Genomic DNA, 19,799 nt, shown 5'->3' with positions numbered 1-19,799 from the left:
GATTGAAAAATCATACTTCCTAAAGTGATTATTCCATTTTATTCTCTCATGAGAAATGATGAGAGTTCAGATTGCTCCATATCCTGACCAACATTTTAAAAAAATCGTCATAGTTTTTGTATGTCAAATAGAGGTATGGTGAATATTTTCTCCCAGTCTGTAGACTGTCTTTCTTAATGGTGTCCTCTGATAAATATGAGCTTCTAATTTGATAAAATCTAATTCACCATTTTTGTCTTTAAAGTTTCTTGCTGTCAGTGACCTGTCTGAGGTTGCAAAAATATCTACCTCTGTTTTCTTCTAGACATTTTATGTGGTAGTTTTATCATCTATGTTTAATTCTATGATTCCTCTCAAAATAATATTTGTATGTGGAGAGAAGTAGGGTCAAGGTTCTTGGTTAAATCTATATGCATATCCATTTTATCATTAATTATGACATTAGCTATAAGTTTTCATAGGTGCCCTTGATAAAAATGAAACAGTTCTGTTGTTCGCCTAATCTGCTGAGAACTGTTTTCTAATCAGAAATGCGTATTGATTTTTTTTTCACAAATGGCTTTTCCATACTAATAGAAATGATCAATCATTTACTATGGTGGGATACCTTGATTTGTTTCTGAAACTAACTCTATATTATTAGAACAAACTTCCAAGGTCACTCTATACATATATTTAATATGTGTATGTCTGTGTGCACCTGTGTGTACACACACACACACACACACACACACATATCCTTTTACATGTTCTTGGTTAAAATTGCTAATATTTCTAATTTGTTGAATATATATGTCTATATTCATGAATATTAATGGTCTGTCTGTTTTCAGTAGTAGGGTTACAGTGGACTCATAAAATAAGTTGAAAGTGTTTCTTCCTCTTCTTAAAGATTCTGTGCAATAATGGCATTATTTCTTCATTAAATGTTTGACAGAATTCAACATGAAGCCATTTGTGCCTGAAGTTGCCTTTGTAAGAAATTTTAACATTAATTCAATTAAGTTAGACATAAATCTATCCAGATTTCCTAAATGCTTTTGTGATATTTTAAAACAGTTTTAAATTTTATGTAATTTATTTATCCATTTCATCTAAACTGTAAAGCTTATTTGTATAATGTGCATAATATTCCTTCATTGTGCTGTTACTGTCTATAGGATCTGTAGTTGTGTCTCATATATTTCCTGACATTGCTAATTTGCATCCTCACTCTTCTTTCTTCTTGATCAGACCTGTTAGAAGTTCACAATTTTTTTCCAAATAACATCTTTGCATTTATCTATAAATAGTTATATAATCTTCATTTATTTGATGAAAATATCAAATACAGAATTATACAAAGGCAGGGTGTTTTCACCCTTTTAAAATGTTATTCTACTATCTTTCTGTGTTTATTATTTCTAAGAATGTGTCATTCATGTCTTTGTTCTCTTGTCTGTAATGTTTCATTTCTTCTGTGTTTTTCAAAGATTTACCTTTGATTTTCACCATTCTATGATGTAATACTCAAGTGTGGTTTTCTTTGTATTTACTTTTCTTGATATTTTATCGTTCATAACTATATATATATGTGTGTGTGTGTATTTGTATATTTAGGACACTTTAAGCCATTATTTCTTCACATATTTATTTTTCTGCCCAATAGTCTCTCTCTCTTCCTTCCAGAAATTAAATTATATAGCTGTTAGGATGCTTGATATTTTCCCACAGGTCCACAAAGCTCTGTTAATTTTTTTCAGTCTGTTTTCTATCCCATTGTTAAGGTAGATAATTTTTATTAATATTTATTTATGTTTACTGTTCTTTTCTTCTGACACCTCCAATCCCTTCTTAAGCTTATCTACATTTTTAAAATTAAAATATTGTTCTGTTCAGTTTTAGAATTTGGATTTGGCTCTTTTTCAGACCCACCATTTCTCTGCTGAGTTTTTGGTTTTTTTCATTCCCTGAAAATATTTACAAAAGCATCTTTAAAATATTTAAATGCTAATTCCAAATTCTGCACTATATTTGGGTTGGTTTATACTGATTTTCTCTTTAGTATGGGGTCTATCTTACTGTTTCTATGAACATTTAGTAATTTTATATACTGAATATTTTGGATGATACATCTTTTCAGACATTGAGTTCTGTTATTTTCCTCTGAAATTCCATCCCCCTTGTGGTGGGGAGCAGCATATATATAAAATTTTTTTACAGTTTTCTAGTTATTGCTTTTCACATGATCCAGAACGTTTCTTCTGCACATGTGTACTTAAGATAACAACCAAAGATTTAGGGTGGGGTATACAAGCAGATTTGGGGATTTGCCCCTTTGCAGCTCCTTCCATTTCAATATTTTCTCCCTTACTTTCCAGCCTCCAGGACACATCTAAACTCCATCATCTGACTCACTAAGCTAGTAGGATTGCCATTTAATGTTTCAGTTCCCACCACCTTGCTCTATGCAAACTGCAACATCTCAGAAGAAAAGCATCATAATCATCAAGTCCACTTCCTCTCATCAAGGACCAGCTCCTTTCATTAATTTTTAGTTCTCCTTCAAAAATAAATTTTTAGTATTTTTCCAGAATTTTAACTATTATCTGAGAGTCTGAAATAAGCTGTTGTGCCATTCTACAATTACTTTTTTAAGTTTGTTATATTGATCTGTCTCATATGATAAAAATGTAACCTCCATTAGGACACAAGCTCTATTTTCCTTCTCTACATTGAACCCCCAGCACTAATCACATTGTTTGGTGATTGCTAATCACTATACATGTATAATTCTTAGCATTATCATACTTTATCCTTTTAAAAATCTCAGGAGCTGCCTATTTTATGTATGACCATTTTAACATGATAAAAATGAAGCATGATTAATTAAATAACATCATAGATCTCAGTCCTGGTAGTAACAGATGGAGAATAATCACAGGTCCATCACTCTGTTTTTGATCACTATGATATGATGCATGACATGTGGTTTTGCTCATTGTGGAGAATATTTAATAAAGATTTTACTGATCTCAACTGCTCCTTACCATTATTTCTTAATTGGAAAACTTATTAATAATGCAATAATAGAGAAATGAAGTAGCTTACTATATGAAATATGTTAGAGAAAATTCTATGAGCCCCTGGACCAGTTTTATAAACAACTTTAGAGAAACACTTGAAATGCATCGCACCATACACTAGAAAAAAATGTAACTAATGTATTTTTTATTCTTATTTTTTCCTCTCTGAATGATGCTTCACATGAGAGAACTTAAACAATGGTGAAATATTTCGTGGGCTTAAATTACGTACTTAGTTCCTTGGTAAGCTGCCTGTAGAGCACAAAAACATATATTTACTTAGTCCATATTTATTATCTACTATAGCCCATTAACTGTTACTTGGTGCATGGGTCACACAAAAGTATGTGGTAAATTGAGAGAAATGAAAGACATAAACAGAACAGAATAAATATAAGTTGATGTACTCGTAAAGAAAGAAAGAAAAAAGGAATGAAATAGATACTTCCAGACCGAGTCTTATTTTTTTGCCACATGTATCTTAGATTCTTCTGGGCAAGCGTATCAATGCTTCGGTACGTGCGTGATATGTGCAGTCTGTGTGTTAGGGGACAGTGTTTCCGTGGGGGTGGGGGGGGTGCATTTCTTTTCAAACACTAACTGTATCAGTTATCTACTGCCATCCAACAAATTACTCCAAAGCTCAGTGGCTTAAAGCCTCTTTGGTTTATTATTCCTCACAATACTATGAGCTGTGTGCCCGTTTCTTTGCTGATTTCAACTAGACTCAGTTATGTCACGTAAATTAGCTGGAGATTCAGCTAGATTGGGAGGCCAAGAAGGCATAACTTGCAAGTCTGGCTGTAGGTGTTGGCTACCGGCTGAAGTGACACGATAACTCTCCACGTAGCTTCTCATCCTCAAGAAGAGTTGACTGCTTTTTTTACATGGTTGTGTTAGGGCAGCAAACATGGTTGCTGCAAGACCCTTTGATGCTCAGACCTCGGAAGTTGTAAAATGTCACTTCTGCCACATGTAGTTAGTGAATATATGTCAGAAGGCTACCCCAGATTCAACACAAGGTGAAATTAAAGATGGAAGGAACCAAAAATAATTTATGGCTGTGCGTAATCTACCACAGTCCATCCTCCAGCCACAACTGCTTCCACTGCTGCCTGTAGAAAATATATTCACCACCCCCCAGATCCCACTTAATCTCATTTATGGCATCAAGGTCAAACTCCAGTGCCTTGTGACCTGCCTATGGTCCACATAGGGAAGAGGCCCTGGGTACAGCTACGCTGATCCAAAGAGCTGTGAACATCAAAGAAACTTCCCCCAACACATAGAGACAGAGACACAGAGCACATCTGTGAGACTGGGACAGGATGACAGCAAAACTTAGAGGATCAATTAATTAAAAATGGGAAGGAGGAGGGACTTCCCTGGTGGTCCAGTGGTAAAGAATCTGCCTTACAATGCAGGGGACACGGGTTTGATACCTGGTCAGGGAACTAAGATCCCACATTCCACGGGGCAGCTAAGCCCACGCGCCACGACTGAGCTTGCGCGCCTCAACTAGAGTCCATGTGCTGCAAACTACAGAGCCCACGCGCTCTGGAGCCTGGGTGCCACAATTAGAGAAGAGAAAACCTGCACACCACAACTAGAGAGAAGCCCGGGTGCTACAAGGAAAGATCCTGCGTACCTCAACAAAGATCCCACGTGCCGCAACTAAGACCCGACATAGCCAAAAATAAATTAAATAAATAAATAATTAATAAATCTTTTAAAAAAATGGGAAGAAGGAAAAGCTCACAGCAGTCCTTAGTCCATAATCATCCTAAAGGTCATCCAACACCATGTGGCCAGTTCTGCTCCTCCAGGGCAGGGAATGCTTCTGGAACAGGACTCATTTCTGCCCCTGGGTAGGGCTTCCTAATCTACATTTCCCCTCAGCACTTGGCTCTGCCCTTTGAAGTCACTTTCCTTTTCAGGAAGTATAGCTGATCCAGTGTAAATGGCCAAAGTTCAGATCTGTAATGTTTTTTCATCTTGTTTTCTTCTTGTAAAAAGCTGGGAGTCCCTTTAATTTTGAGCTGTCTTTTCTTTTTTAATGTAATCTGGTGGTATTTTTATTGGCAAAACTCCCTTAAAAATGTTGCCTCTTTCCTTTGAATCTGATTTTGATCTCTCACCCCAAAACAAGATCCCTAATTTTTTTGAGACACCAAGTGAAGTTTTGGAATGTATGTGAGCCCCCGGGGGGTGTCAATTTCCTAACAATTCTTTGAGCCCCCTTTTCTCTTGCTGGAAAGTATTCAGAGATACCATCTTAAATCTCCGAGATCTTAAGAAAGGGTGTTAAAGGCACATGCTTGATCTAATCTTTAGCCCCAGGTCTGGTTTCACATTGTGAATATTTTCCCAATCAGAGGCTAGAGATGAGTAACATTTTTATTTTTGATCCTCGAAATCCTCTAAATTTTCCTCTAAATTTTGCTTGCAACTGAACAGATTCATGTCCTTTCCTATGTTTTAGCACATGTAGCTATAAAGTTGTAATGTGACATTTTATTATTCTGCATGAAAATCTCCTAAACCAGATCTACAAGTGAGTTAAGTGCACTTTCTATTTTTCTAGTTATTCTTGGTAAAGGTTTTGCCAATTGTGCTTCGATTACATAACGTGAGTCACCTTTGCTCCAACTTCCAAGAGCAATTACTCTTTGCTCCTCTAGGCTTTCTTTGTATGTCCTGGGTGCCGTTCTAGCTCTGCCTGTGACACTGCCTCAAAGCCAAAGATGCAGACTCAGGTTTTTGTTGTGAACATGCTATTTCTTCTATCAGTTACTTATTCCTAAACTACTCCAAAATTCACTGCTTTTAAATAATGGAAATGATTTTTTCTTCAAGGTTAAAATTATTATTAATATTCGGGGTGAGCTAGCCATTTTCTGGGCTCACTTATGGAGCTACATTTGACTGGAAAATCAGCTGCACTGGATTCTCCAAGTTGACTCCAGAATCTTAGAATTTTATTCCTATTAAAAAGTCAGAAGTAAAATCACAACCATAAAATTTTATGGACAAAAGGTACCATAAATTTAAACTTCAAATAATTATCCCCAAAATGAGAAAAAAGAGGCATAGAGAGCAGATTTTACATATATTTTGTTAAATGAGATATTCTTAAAAGAATAAAGTCTCTGCAGTGAGAAAACATGACTGAGGAGAAAAGATTAGCAGTGTGAAGTGTGCATTAAAAAAAGCATAATAAAATAAATTTAATAAAACTATATATAATTAAAATATTCAGAGGTAGCTTATTAATAACCTGATATGTACTAAAAATTTACGTAACAATTGAGAAGAAAGAGCCTCAGAGAATAGATGTAGAAAGGACAGTTATAACAATCACTGATATTGCAAGTCAAGTCTAATAAATCTGTCAGATTGAGGGGTTGGTAATAATGTGTGGTCCCTGAGACACATGTGATATCATTCCATTTAAATTCCACATTTGGCTTCATAGCTTTCCAGCTACAGGAAGAACTTGACTCTTGATGACATTTATACTAGTCCTTGTCGGATTAAAGACCTGATGGTTTCTTTGCCCAAAATGGTGATGCTACTTGGAGTAACATTTGCCATTTAATGCGTTTCTGCTAAGGAATTAGAGTTTATGTATTCAGCCACTAAATGGGGCATTTTAAACACGTTTTCTCATTTCTGCTAATTTTTAGCATATTCTGAAAAAGCAAATGGCCAAATAGAGATTCACTTGCAAATATCATACACTTCTAATGGAAGTTCTTTGCAAATATGTGCTTCTTACCATTTTCTCATCCTCCAAATCTATCAAAGAGAAAAAGAAAAGTAGCATAATGGGCATTTCCTGAGTGACCATATCAGGCACTGCAAGGGGCTGGGGGTGTGAGGATGGTCATTCATTCAAAAGCAGTACATTATTTATTTCTTTTGTGTGCCTTTAAAGGAAAACTTCCAAGGGAAGAAACCTGATGCAGACTTAGAGAAAAGAGAAACCAAAGGTGATGGCCTACAGGCACATACCACGGGGTCTTTCCTGTTAGCAGGTAACACCACAACTGGTTGGCAATTACAAAGGCACACCAGACTCTAATTTCTTACCCACTAAGTATATATAGTAGTTTGACTCCCATTGGCTGTGAAAACTTAGGCAGATTCTGAGCCTAAGACTTTATTTAAATCTATGCAATAGAGGTCAAGGCTATTGTAATAGGGGAGAGAGACTGAACTCAAATCCACTGAAACAAAGTAGGGAGACTTTTACTCCTTGGATTGAGCTGGTGGAAAGTACTGGTGGACACAGGGGGTCGAAGGCATTGGTCAATGTGATGAAGCCATCTGCATTTGCTAACTGGTGTTTTCTGAAATTGGGCTCCTATTTTCCACAGAGACTACAACATAGGGTCCCTGTCTTTCTTGATGATTACATTTCACAGGGGTGGATCCTGGGTTCCTAAGAAAGACTTTTTGGGTTGTAAAACGGACAAGAAGCTGGGAGAAGATTGATATCTCAAAGGGGCAGATCTAAGAGAATTTACCATTGTAAGTTTTCTAAAGTAAATGCATTAAGAAAAGAGAGGTCAAGGGCTTATAGGTGGAAAGAAACCCATTTAAACTTTAGTCAAACTGAGGGAATTGTGAAGACCATGTTTGTCAGTAAATGTATTAGATATGTTCTTTGCATCTGCTTTTCTGCAGAAAAAAATATATTTAGTTTTTTCACCAGATGGCTGAGAATTTCAAATGATGTGCATATTTTCATCTTTAACCTAAATTCCTTTTATGAACAAAAAGTCTCCTTAGGAATGTTTTACCCATATTCCAAATTTGTGATTTCTTTCCTAGATTTTTTTAGCTAGGAAATAGCTAAGCATTTTTTGGTCAATACTATTTTATTAATTTTTTGCAGTCAAAGGCTCAAAGTCAGTTTTGGCTTCTTTTCTCACACTAACTTGAATCTCAACTTCTTTCCGTTTAATTATTTTCCAATTCCTATAACTGTAAAGATCAGAGTACCTCAAACATAAATCTTTTTCTTTACATTTTGATGCAACTACCTTAATTCAGATTCAATTTCTCCCAACAGGCTCTAGAAAACAGGTCTCCTTCATCCTTGGTCTCTAAATCTACTCTTCCAATGTTATCAATTAAACTTGCTAAAGGTCACATCTGATATTATCACTTCCTTATTCAAAGCCTTTGATGGTTCCTTTTGCCTAATATTTGACTCATTAATGTATACCCTGTTCCTTTCCAAAAAGAAGTTTTTTTAAAAATGTATTTTCTATTCTCTTCTCCCTCCCTCCTTCCCTCCCTCCATTCCTTTCTTCCTTCCTTCCTTCTTTCCTTCCTTCCTTCCATAATTGTTCATTACTTCCTTTTCTGTCTGTCTCAAACAGTATATTCTGGGAAACAAATCAGATAAGAAAGACATGGTCTGCTCCTCTCATCTTATGATATACTAGAGAAGGCAGACAATTAAACTAGAGCTTAAAACAATCTGTGATAAGTGCTGAGATTGTGAAATCATAGATGTCAAAGTAGTATTTTGCCTAATTAAATATGGAGTTCAAGGCAGACCTCCCTGAGAAACTGACTTAGAATTAGAGCTGAAGAATGATTAATGTTAGTCACATAATGAGCAAAAGGAATGAGAAAGAGGATCCTGGAGCAAAGTCTATGGATAATATGTGACAGGTCATAAGGGAAAGAGATAACAAAATGCCTTATTAATCCAGAAATAACTGTGTGACGACATTTGACTGAGTGAGGGAATCGTAAGGGATGAGGGTTAGGCGGTATGCAGGGGCCAGATAACAGAAGACTTATTAAGACTTATGTAGCTTTTTGGGGTTTACTTTTCAATGCAATGGGGAATAAATAAAATATGTTAAATGAATGAGTCACATGAGCACATCTGCATCTTTGACAGAGTGCCATGGAGAATGGATTTTGTAGGGATCACTCACAAGAGAGAAAATCCAGCAGGCTGTTTTTTAGGCCCCATAAAAATATGCTGGTGACCTAGATTTGGGTGGAAACTATAAATATCCAGTGAGACAGACATATGTGAAAAAATTTTATGAATGAATGAATGAATAGGAATTGCTTATAGTTTGGTTTCCTGGAAAGAGAGAGAGGAAAGAGTAATAGGTTTGCTGTTAGAGCAGCTAGGAGTCTCTGTGGGGATCCTTTTGTATGGAAACACAAAATACCCCAAATAGCCAAACAATCTTAAGAAAGAAGAGCAAAGCTGGAGGCATCATTCCCTGATTCCAAACTATACTGCAAAGCTACAGTAACAAAAACAGTATGGTGCTGGCATAAAAGAAAACACATGGTTCAGTGGAACAGGATAGAGAGTCCAGAAATAAACCCACACACATATGGTCAATTAATCTGCAACAAAAGAGGCAAGAATATACAAAGGGGAAAGGACAGTCTCTTCAATAAATGGTGTTGGGAAAACTGAACAGCTACATACAAAAGAATGAAACTGGGCCACTATCTTATACCACACACACACAAAAAGTAACTCAAAATGGAGTAAAGACTTTAATGTAAGACCTAAAACCATAAAACCACTAGAAGATAACACAGTCAGTATGCTCCTTGATATCAGTCCTGGCCATGGTCTTTTGGATTTGACACCAAAAGCAAAGGTGACAAAAGCAAAAATAAGGAGGTGGAACAACATCAAACTAAAAAGCTTCTGCACAGCAAAGGAAACCATCAACAGAATAAAAAGGCAACCTACTGAATGGGAGAAAATATCGTAAATCATACGCCTGATAAGAGGTTAATAGCCAAAATAGATAAAGAACTCAGACAACTTCATAGCAAAAAAAAAAAAAAAATCCAATTAAAAAATGGGCAGAGCAACAGACACATGAAAGAATGCTCAACATCATTAATCATTAGAGAAATGCAAATCAAAACTACAATGAGATAGCATCTCACACCAGTCAGAATGGCCATCATCAAAAAATCTAGAAACAATAAATGCTGGAGACGGTGTGGAGGAAAGGGAACACTCTTGCACTGTTGGTGGGAATGTAAATTGATACAGCCACTATGGAGAACAGTATGGAGGTTCCTTAAAAAACTACAAATAGAACTACCGTACGACCCAGCAATCCCACTACTGGGCATATACCCTGAGAAAACCATAGTTCAAAAAGAGTCATGTACCAAAATGTTCATTGCAGCTCTATTTACAATAGCCAGGACATGGAAGCAACCTAAATGTCCATCAACAGATGAATGGATAAAGAAGATGTGGCACATATATACAATGGAATATTACTCAGCCATAAAAAGAAATGAAATGGAGGTATTTGTAATGAGGTGGATGGAGTTAGAGTCTGTCATACAGAGTGAAGTAAGTCAGAAAGAGCAAAACAAATACAGTATGCTAACACATATGTACGGAATCTAAGGAAAAAAAAAAAAAAAGGCCATGAAGAACCTAGTGGCAAGATGGGAATAAAGACACAGACCTACTAGAGAATGGACTTGAGGATATGGGGAGGGGGTGGGGTGAGATGTGACAGGGTAAGAGAGTGTCATGGACATATATACACTACCAAATGTAAGATAGATAGCTAGTGGGAGGCAGCCACATGGCACGGGGAGATCAGCTCGGTGCTTTGTGACCACCTAGAGGGGTGGGATAGGGAGGGTGGGAGGGAGGCTCAAGAGGAAGGAGATATGGGGATATATGTATATGTATAGCTGATTCACTTTGTTATAAATCAGAAACTAACACACTATTGTAAAGCAATTATACTCCAATAAAGATGTTAAAAAAAAAGCAATGAGAATTCTCCAGTAAATCATCTGCAAAGTTACTGAAAAGTGATAGAATAAAGTAATCTGTGACAGAAACAGTCCTTTGAGAGTTGTGGCCATAAAAATGGCCAATGACCATGAATCAGCTCAGAAAAGTTAAAGTGTAGCAGATTGTAATTCACTAATGGTTATTTTATCCCAGGGATCTACACATTTAGTAATAGTTACTGAATTCCTAGGACAATCAGTTAATTATTGCATTATTTTTAAACTTCTTGGAAAAGGAAAAGGAGCAGTGACCTTCTGTTACTACTGAAATGCCAGTTGCTGCCTTGACCAAAGCTAACTCAGCTCTCTGCCTGTTTCTTAAAAAGCCCGAGTCTGAGCTACTACAGATTCTTCCTGGAGAAGGAATTTTTAAAACCTCTTGAAATATCTACTGAATGACTTATTTGGGGAGTTCTAAAAATAAGTAATTCCAGATGCTCTGACTTTAACAAATTGGCCTTTGAACACTGATGACACGTTGAAATGTAATAAACCAACTTGGAGGTATATTTGTCAGTAAGTGTGTTCAATTTTTTTTTAGTTCAAACTCACGGAGAGACCGTAAATACAATGAAAACCTTAAGCTGAGGCTTAATCTATTTACTCTTCACCCATTCCAAAAGGGTGACACAACCATTCCACTCAAGTCTTGCTGCTAATGTAAACAAAGTCTAGTCTCCATGCAATGGCCTCTTTAACACTCTCGATACAGTTTACTTCTTTGAATCCCAGTAACACTTCACACTCTTGAGCCTCTGTCTGCTTGACCTTTTTATATACTTGTTCTTACTCAGCATTATTTCTATTGCCTTTCCTTTTTACTCGTTTTCTCACCCCTCTTCCTTAGTAACACCATTATTTTTTCCCCTGAGTTTTCTTCTCTCTTTCAGCTCTATACATTTTCATTTTGTATTGCCAACCCACCCCATGCTTTCAACTACAGGCCCATAACTCATAAAAGTTTACTTATAACACCAGCCTCTGGCATGAACTCCAAACTCATGACTCTATTTAAATACCTCACAAAAATTGTAACTGCTCTTTATACAAGTACAACAATAATAAAAATATAAATAACATCAAATAGTAAAAAATTGTGAAGGCCTTATACCCATCACAAGCATTAACTCAACATAAATCACAGAACTAATTGTAAAACAAAAAAGTAAAAAAACACCTAGAAGATAACATAGGAGGAAATCTAAATGACCTTGGGTTTGGCTATGACATTTTAGATACAACATCAAAGCCATGATCAATGAAAGGAAGAACTGATAAGCTGGACTTGGATTTCCAGATCTGAGAAAGACATTATCAAAAGACTGCAAAGACAAGCTATGGACTGGAAGAAAGTATTTGCAAAAGATATATCTGATAAAGAACTGTATCCAAAATATACAAAGAACTCCTAAAATCCAGCAATTAGAAAAAAAAAAAAAAACCTATTTTTGAAATGGGTAGAAGTCCTGAACCAATACCTCACCAAAGAAGATATACAGATGGCAGATAAGCATATGAAAAGATGCACATCATGTCACCAAGGAAATGAAAATTAAAACAATGAGATACCACTACACACCCAATATAGAAAGGCCAAAATTTGCAGCACTGACAACACCTGGCAAGGATGGGGAGCAAAAGGAACTCTCATTTGTTGCTGGTGGGAATGCAGAATGGTACAGCACAGAGGATTTTTAGGGCAGTGAAAATACTATAATGTGTATGATACTATGATGGTGTATACATGTCATTATACATGTGTCCAAACCCACAGAATATACAACACCGAGAGTGAACCGTTAAGGCAAACTATGGATTTTGTGTGATAACAATGTTGTCACTGTAGGTTCATCAGTTGTTAACAAATGGACCACTCTTGGGGAGGCTTTGCGTGTGTGCAGGCAGGGAGTAGGTGGGAAATTTCTGCAACATCCCTTCTATTTTTATGTGAACCTAAAACTGCTCTAAAAATTAAGTCTTTTTTTTTTTTCAGTCAAAACCATCTCTCCGTATATTCCCTGTTTTGGCTATTTATTCAGTGAACTAAATTACCAAACTCGATACCTTGCAGTCACTCCCTCCAACTCTCAAAATAGAAAAATCACATTTTCAGACTATTTTACCTTTGATTTCTCTCTAATAACTCACTTCTAAATTCTCATTAGCACTGACTGAATTAAAGCATAAAATTAGATTACTGGAAAATGATATTCTTTTACCTTTCGATCTTACTTTACTGGATCCGTTAATTACACTGATGCCAGAAACATGTTTTAAAATACAAAGTAGTTTATGCTATTCCTATGCTTAAAATTGGGTTTTATAGGCTTAAAAATAAAGATCAAATTCCTTGAAATGGAACAGAAGGTCTGTCATATTCTGGCAGGTAGCCCCCCATGCCATTCTCATCCCCTGCCGCTTCCTGGGATGCAGTATACATGCCCCCTCCCATCATGCAGCTTCTGTCTATAATGCAGGTCTTCCTTGTTAACTTAAATCATCTATATACCTTTTAATGTATGAGTCAAACGTAGTTTTCTGCAGTCTCCCTGAAGTCTGTGAAGTTGATTGGACTGCCCCACCCTGTGTGCTCACAGCATATTATGAAATACTGTAATATACACGTCATTATATTAAGATGTATTGTTTTCATATCTGTTTGCCCTACTAAACTGTGAATTCTTTGAAGACAGGAACTATGTATTACTTGATCTTTACCCTGGTCATTGAGAAAATGAAGTGGCAGAAAAATTGTTCAAAATATCATTTGATGGCACTCACTTTCCAAACCAGACCAACTCATTCTGATGGAACCATGTAACATGATGAGGAACCTCCAGATGGTCAAGACAAAAGGAAAAAGAAGTCGAGATAAGTGAATACAAGTTTGTGTGTACTGATGAACAATACGTATATTCTTGAGGAGATATGCTGGTCTCTTAAGTGTTTTATATTAATGAAAGATATTGACAGGTTACCAAAAACTAACAGCAGTGATGTAGAGAAGACAAATGACATAGTTTGGAAAGGCAGCTGTCTGAAGAATAGTCTCAGACAGATTAGGAAGCAAACAAGCAACTTGTCTTTTCAGTTTGCAGGAGCCACACAGACATGTGTTTAACTCAGGCCTGGGGACCATAGACAGTGATGTGTCTTAGTGACCTGAAGTATATGTTCTCTAAGATATAGTTCAGGGCTCTCACCTTTCTTACCATACCAAAAGTGGATTCCTCATCTCACCCTGTTTTTTTTAGATTCCTGTAGCACCTGTCACAACTTTACCATCAAGGGGTATCATTGTGCAAGGTCATTACCCGGTTACCTACCTGTATGCCTTCATATGGGAGCCACAACTTTTGGAGGGCTATCTGCTTTTTGTCTTATATCATATCATATGGCTCTCAATGGTTGTTCAATACCTGCTGAATACTGATGAATGGGGAAGGTGTGAGGCGGCATTGATAATGATTGCAACGAACTCAAGTTGTCCTCTGTAATAAACTATGTTGCCTGAGAAATGCCTTTCAGTAATCAGCTTGATAAAGGAGAAGGAGGAAGTTAGGAAGATTAGAGGAAATTGAATCCAGATTTGGGGTGCAGGTGGGGAGATTCTGAACAACTGATGAGTATATGTGTTGAGATACACTGAATGGACTTTTGGGTCAGGTTTATTGAAGTATAACTTAGAGTGAAATTCACTCTTTAGTGTGTAGTTCTATACATACAGTCATATGCACACAGTAGTGTAACCACCACCCTAATGAAGATATAAAACTTTCCAACACCCCCCCAAATTTCTGTATGCCCTTCTGTAGACGACTCTTCCCACATAATTGGAGGCTTTAACTGATTGACAATGACTTTTTAAAAAGACATTCTCTATAAGCTGAAAAACTCTGAAGCCCATGGTGGTAGACACAAGTTTTTCAAAAATTCTGATTTTCATTTATAACCCTGAATTTCATAATTGCACCAATTACTGCCAGTTGTTTTTTCTTGACATAATAAAGCGTCCTTCATTTATTTCTGAGAAAACGTCTGGCAAAGCAAATATAGACGACCCTCTTTGTTTGTCAGTAACTTTTTAAGGCAATAATAATGTTCCATGAGATAAGTGACTAGTTTAGCTCATAACTCAAATCGTCACAAAAACTTTCTCTTTGAGACAACCACGAAGCTGCTGTGCGTGGCAGAAGTGCTCTATGCACACTTCCATTCTTTTCACACACAATGTTAAACCAATGTGTACTCAGTGGTCAAGATTTACTAAAATGAATAACTTTTACTGCTTCACCAATGGTGGTTTCAGGTCCGCAGAGACAAGGACATCAAGATGAGACTGGACTTGCAAGAAATTAATAGGGGAAAATGGCTGTGAAAGAAAATGTGAAGTGAGTCACATGGGTCAGACCACGAGGCAGGTCTGGCCCTGAGGCACAGAGAGAGGAAGGAAAAGAAAGTTGGTGGAAACTGATGAAACGGCAGTTCTCTTCTACAGAAAGTCCGAACCACTGGCTTGGGGAGCACTAGTGAGCCCTCCAGCCACGGTTTCTTGCCAGAGGAGATCTGCTCGCCCAGGATCTTTAACGCCCCTGCTGGCTTCAGCCATTGGTCACTTGGGGTCTCACAAGTCCAGAAGGAGTTCAGAGTTCAGCCTCTGGGCCCTGCAATTGGAGCACTGCGAGGCTCAGGGATACTACAATCAAGGACATTTACAAGGAAAACTGGCTCTTTTTCTTTTAATGTGAGTGTTCAGTTGTCAAGAATACAATGTCTACCACTACAGTTCGTTTCTATCACCTTGATTTGTGTCAAGGCACCACCGCTTTTGCAACATCAGTACAAGTGTCAACATACTGAAAATGGCACATAATGTCTTAATATCATGATAGAAAAGAGTTTGGCCTTGTGGACTTGCTGAAAAGTCTTGGAATCCCCCCAAGACACATTGAGAACCACTGCCCTATATCAAGTTAGGAAATACAACACTGTTTTAAACTCCACTCAACTCCTTTCTCTTTCTGAGTTGTATTCCATTTTATGGATATACCAAAGTACGTTTATGCTTTCCTGCTGAATAATACATGTTTTTTTTTTTTCTAGTTTGGGACAAATATTTATACTACGGCTATAATCATTTTGTGTGAACATTAGTTTTTATTTTTCCAGAGTAAATACTTAGGAGCAGAATTGTTGGAGCTCTAAGTGCATGTTCATCTTTATAAAGAATGCCCAAACTGTTCTGCATTCTGAATTACCACTAGCAGGGAGTGAAGAATATAGTGAAAGAACAGATCAGCTGGTGTCAGAGGTTGGGAAGGGGTAACCAGAAGAGTAGCAGGTGAGTCTGGGGGGAAATGACTTGTTCTACATTCTGCCTGTGGTGAGAGTTACAACAAATCTATAGATGTGTTAAAATTCATTGAACAATACACCAATAAGAGTTTTACTGTGTGTGTGTGTGTATATATATATATATATATACACACACAGTGCAATTGAATAAAATTAAAGCAAAATAAATAAATGAACAGATTTGAAAAAAAGTAAAAATCAAAACCGAATCTCTCTGTCAATAAAAAAAATGTTGCCGGCCATATCAATAAAGAAAGGATGTTGCAGCCATCAAGCCATCACATTACAGCTGCCCGGAAGGTGAGCCCTGAGGACACTCAGGATGGAGACAGGATGCCAGCCATCAAGCCGTCAGCCACTGCAGCTACTCCCCACCCACCCTGACGGTGCACCTGAGGAGACTCAGGGTGAGAGAGCACAGGACACTGGCCCCAGAGAGCTGAGGTGCACATCAAAGGAATGATTCCAGTGAGCCAAGGTACTAAACCCCTTAACTTGAGATGTCTGGTTTTCTTTAAATAACGGTAACCTTTTGACATTCCGACTACCTGGCCTTTGGTGCAAAAACTCCTATAGAGCCTGGCTTCCCCCTTGCCTCCTGGGGGCAGCCCTTCAGAGCTGTCTGAGATGTTGTGTCCCGGGCCAAAGTCCTCAGCTTCATCCGTCAAATAAAACATAATTCTCAACTTTTAGGCTGTGCTTTTTTGTTTTTCAGTCGACATCTCTTTGACAACTTTTAGTATATTAACAATGTCACTGCATGGCGCAGGGGCCTTCCAAAAATAGAAATATAATTAATTTTATGACTGTACAGTATCTGTTGTGGATGCCAGTGTTTCAGAGTACTGCCTACATAAGAATATGAAGGCAATCCATGAAAATGTCACACTCCTCTCACAGGCGTCTTTGAACTTAAGCACAAACAGCTGGAAACAGGCACAATGCCATCTCAACAGATGGGCTTGAGTCTCCACCAGGCAGTTAGATATGTGTACGTGTATATCAAACAGACAAGCATCCTGCTCTTGAAATCAGAATTTATGTCACTTTAAACTTGTCCACATATTTTCAGTGCATGGGTTGCTGATGCAGTTATGAAAAATAAAGAAAATAATATTGTGGAGCCAAACTAATGGCTAGCATCTCTGGCAAAAAATGACAATCTTTCCTTTTTCTGCTCTCCTGAGTTTAGCTGCTGCATCAACACTTTCTGTTTTAAAACAGTCTACAGCAAATCTGCATCATATTTTGTGACTTATAAGTATCTTTATCAATATGTTCTTAATAGAGTTTTCTGGGAATAAAAAAAAAACTATAATTCTGTGATAAAATGCACTATACTACCAAAAGCTGTACGAATCACAGCACTGAAATTAATTCATGTAATACTACAAGTATAAAGAGAAAAACATTTTATATAATAAAAAGAAATACAGGAAACAGGAGCAGTAGAATGGGTTCGCTTCTAGTAAATGATGTCTTTACTGACTGTATAAAGCTTTCCCAATATTTCTCATTTATGCCTAATAACAACTATGACAAGAAGCAGGGAAGGTGTTATTTTCCCAATTCCGGAAGGTTATGTGGTAGATGGGAAATGCCCCTGCACCCAACAAAGAGGCCCAAGTCCTGATTCTTAGAACTTGTGACTGCTTCTTTGCAAAGCAAAAGGGACTTTCACAGCTGTGATTAAGTGATGGATACTGGTTGAGCCCAATATAATCCCAATGTCCTTAAGAGAGGGGGCGGGAGGGTCAGAGCCATAGAAGGAGATGTCATGATGGGAACAGAGGCTGGAGTGACACAGAGATGGGATACAAGCTGGGGACACAGGCAGCTCTGGAAGCTGAGAAAGGCAAGGAAATGGATTCACCCCCAAACTGCCAGAAGGAATGCAATCTGCTTGACAACTTGATTTTAGGACTTCTGACCTCCTGAACCATAAAAAAATAAAAGTCACTATGTTTGTGATAATCTGGTACAGAGGCAATAGAAAGCTAATACAAATGAGAAACCTCACATTCAGACATTATAAATAATTTTACTCCAAATTTCAAAGCCCAAAATTATTAAGCCTACATCTAACCCTGGATACTTGATGTTTTTAGGGGCTGTAAAAATTAACGAACAGAAACCTCAACTAACTAGAGTCAGGAGATCAGAGGGGCAGCTTTCACACCCTGTGACACAGTGGAGTCCAATAGGAAGAAGAAAGACTCCTTTCCTATCAAGGAGTCAGCCATGAAAAGCCATAGACTATGTTTACTGTGGCCCTTCCAAGTCTCTTTTCCTCTCTATAAAAGTTCTCCTTCCCTTGCTGTGCGGGGGACTTACATACACGCAGCTCACCATGGCTGCACACCACTAACTGCAACTCTCTGCTGAAACCCATCTTTGCTGAAGAAATATCTGGGCATCTATTTGTTTCAGGTCAACAGAGTAAGCCCATCATCCACAAAGACCTCTTATAACACAACCTAATGTGAAGAAAGCCTCATGCAATATAAACAGACCTATAGTAAAATCTTGAGTTAGGAGAAGTCAAAATCACATAAATTAGAGGCAGTAAAATTAAATTAAAAGGGGCCCTCCTGATTCAACCAGGATATGGTTATTGACATGGACAGTGACAGAGTTAGAGGCACTGAAGAGAGTTTAAGAAAACTGAGTCAAAATGATCACCAATGAGATAAAGCTAAAGTAAATACGATGTTTTGTATTTTTTTTTTTTTTTTTAATGTGATGGTCAGTGAGGTGAGGTCGTAAGAGGAGACAGAGGAAAGGCTCAGGAAATCAGTTTATTACACTCAGGGGTCTACACACAGGATGCAAGTCACAGCACATAGGAAGCACCAGTTTTTGATCAGAAGGCAGAAGACAGGAGTTCAGGGCAAGCGCTAGACCAGAGCCTTTACTGGGATTTCCACGTGGAAGGCAAGGCAGGGTGGTTTAAAGAGTTTAGGATTGGTACTCTGGAAAACTTTGCAAAGAATGTGACCAACAAGGGGTTAATTTCCAAAATACACAAAGAGCTCATACAGCTCAATATCAAAAAAAAAAAAAAAAACCCAAACAACCCAATCAAAAACAGGCAGAAGGCCTAAATAGACATTTCTCCAAAGAAGACATACAGATGGCCAACAGGCACATGAAAAGTTGCTGAACATCACTAATTACTATAGAAATGTAAATCAAAACCACAAATGAGGTATCACCTCACAGTGGTCAGAATGGCCACCATCAAAAACTCTACAAACAGTAAATGCTGGAGAGGGTGTGGAGAAAAGGGAATCCTCTTGCACTGTTGGTGGGAATGTAAATGGGTACAGCCACTATGGAGAACAGTATGGAGGTTCCTTAAAAAACTGAAAATAGAGCTACCATATGAGCCAGCAATCCCACTCCTGGGCATATATCTGGACAAAACTCTAATTCGAAAAGAGCCATGCACCCCTATGTTCACTGCAGCACTATTTACAACAGCCAAGACATGGAAGCAACCCAAGTGCCCAACAACAGACGACTGGCTCAGGAAGCTTTTATTTTTAC

General features: G+C 37.6%; 1 protein-coding gene across 2 annotated transcripts in view; it reads right to left on the bottom strand.

The window, feature by feature from the left end:
* The window catches only part of GALNTL6 (polypeptide N-acetylgalactosaminyltransferase like 6), a gene marked incomplete at its 3' end in the record, with an annotated part of 1,719,480 nt that overhangs the window by 1,591,147 nt on the left and 108,534 nt on the right, over positions 1-19,799 (bottom strand). The gene's annotated exons all lie outside the window — the stretch shown is intronic.

The sequence above is a fragment of the Balaenoptera borealis genome (assembly GCF_965194805.1).
Source record: "Balaenoptera borealis genome assembly, chromosome: 8".
Taxonomy (NCBI): domain Eukaryota; kingdom Metazoa; phylum Chordata; class Mammalia; order Artiodactyla; family Balaenopteridae; genus Balaenoptera; species Balaenoptera borealis.
Note: the sequence above shows the minus strand (reverse complement) of the source record. Positions and strands in the feature narration are given on the sequence as shown.